At 47.5% G+C, this 1,864-nt stretch overlaps 1 long non-coding RNA gene across 2 annotated transcripts; it reads right to left on the bottom strand.

The window, feature by feature from the left end:
• Window positions 1-548: 548 nt before the first annotated feature.
• LOC108447284 lies at window positions 549-1,858 on the bottom strand. 2 transcript variants are annotated; one of them, XR_001862755.1, is made up of 4 exons: window positions 1,705-1,858; window positions 1,389-1,502; window positions 876-1,076; window positions 549-729 (listed from the first exon to the last, which is right to left on the bottom strand). It is a non-coding gene; the product is annotated as an uncharacterized LOC108447284 (long non-coding RNA). The 2 variants fall into 2 exon arrangements; XR_001862754.1 differs by having other exon boundaries at window positions 549-1,076.
• Between the last annotated feature and the right edge of the window lie 6 nt (window positions 1,859-1,864).

The raw sequence follows: 1,864 nt of genomic DNA, 5'->3' as shown, positions 1-1,864 counted from the left end.
AGTTGTAAGTGAGGAGCTGCCAAGGCACATCTGGATATTTTTCTTCTTCTTCTTCTTCTTTGTGTTAGGGACTGATGTGCAACTAATTAAAGGCAGACAGGCTGGTAGCGTCTGCACAGTCAAGCCCCCCCAAATAAAGAGCCTGGTAAGTGACTGGTTTGCTTTTCCCCCCTCATCTTTTCCCCCCATATTCTTCGCGGGTTTTGTTTTGTTTTGTTTTTCGGTTTTTGTGTGTGTGTTTTGGGTTTTAGTTGTGAGGGTTTTTTTAGGGGGGTGGGTTTTCTTTCTTTTTTTTTTTTTTAATTTTGTGGGATTGTCAGGGGCTCTTTTTTTTTCTGTTGTTCTTGTCCTCTGGGATCGTAAAAGTAGATTAATGCTAGACTTGGGCAATAAAAGGCGTCGCTATATTAATTTATTAATTAATCTGCACCCGCCCCTCCTCCTGAATGTTAAATATGACCTTTGATCTCTCTGTCTTTGGCAGAGCAGACATGCAATATTGAACGTGTACGGTCACATTTAGCTTAAGCAGGGACGGAATCACAAAGCCCGGCTAGCAATTTCTATTTATTTATTTCATTCGTGGAAAAGAGGGCGATAGTTAGAGGGGGAGGGAAATCAATAACTGCGTCTCGGGTACCCTTTTCATGCTCCGGAGATGCATCGATTAAACAATAATGACCCGCTTGGTGGGCACCATCATTTTCTCGCTGCTGGTGGCAGTAAAGCCTGAGAAGGGATCGCGGAGAGAGAAAAGGTAGCCAGCGAGGGAAGGTTTTGTGGAGAGAAGCCAGTTTAATGCTGGGGGGAAAAGGGCAAGAAAACGCATATGACTTCTGGCATAAAAGGCTGAACGCTAACATTTTATTCCTTACCAGATGCGTGGCTTTCGTACACATGGCTGGCAAAACTAGTTTTATTGAGTAGTTGTTATCGAGGACATGCAGCTAGGTTTTCCTTTCTGGAAACGGGAGAGGTTTTTTTTTTTTCTTCTGCTGTATGCAAATCCTTCGCATCCCTCCAAGACGACGCTTAGCCTAGAGCTCTCCGGGGCAGCCTTTGTATTGCCACTAGACCTGTGAAGGCAGCGAGAGTCTGGGTTTTTCCCTGACGTGGAAACACAGAGGTGGCTCCTGCGAGCTCGGGGTCTTTTTTTTTTTTTTTCCGACGGAAAGACGCCCGCCAGTCCCCAGTGCAGCCGGGGGTGAGGTTCCTTCTGTAGATTTACGCTCCCTTCATCTGGATTTGTTTACATAAAGCCCGCTTTCAGTGCACGACGCTGGGAGAAGACGAAGTTTTTGCACTCGGTAGGTTGGGCTGCAAACGGTTCATTAATCTAATTATGATCGTAATTACCGTAATTGATAACCATTTTGAACTAAACATACCGGAGTCTGGAAACTAGACGTAGCCCCACGAGTGCCTCACGAGTGAGCGTTTCTGATCGATAGCCCTACATCAGAAAAGGTGCTGGAAATATCTGAACTATTCAGGTAGAGCATCTGGAAAACAAAGAGGCAGTGTTCATAAACTGAGGGCATTTTAAGTTATGCTTATGTTTGCTTTAGTTCGCGCAGGCTGCCATAATATACCTTCCTCACTGCCATGAACTAAAATACCCCCCTTCACCTCCCTGGGGGAGAAAGGGGCGGTGGGAAATAACACGGACGCCGTGTCCTTAGCCCCCTCCTAAACTTTCCTAACCTGAAGCAGAAAGCCATCTTTCCCCGATGAGGTCTAGTTCAGTAGGTACAGCGACCTGTCCTCCCGAGCGTTTCCGGGCTGTCTCTCGGCGAAGCCCCCTGCCCCGCGGCGCCCGCAGAGGGGCTGTCCCCGTCTCGGTGCGTGTGTCCCCAGCCCTCCC

This window comes from Corvus brachyrhynchos, unplaced genomic scaffold, assembly GCF_000691975.1.
Source record: "Corvus brachyrhynchos isolate BGI_N302 unplaced genomic scaffold, ASM69197v1 scaffold175, whole genome shotgun sequence".
Classification (NCBI taxonomy): Eukaryota; Metazoa; Chordata; class Aves; order Passeriformes; family Corvidae; genus Corvus; species Corvus brachyrhynchos.
This window is presented reverse-complemented; position numbering and strand designations above follow the sequence as displayed.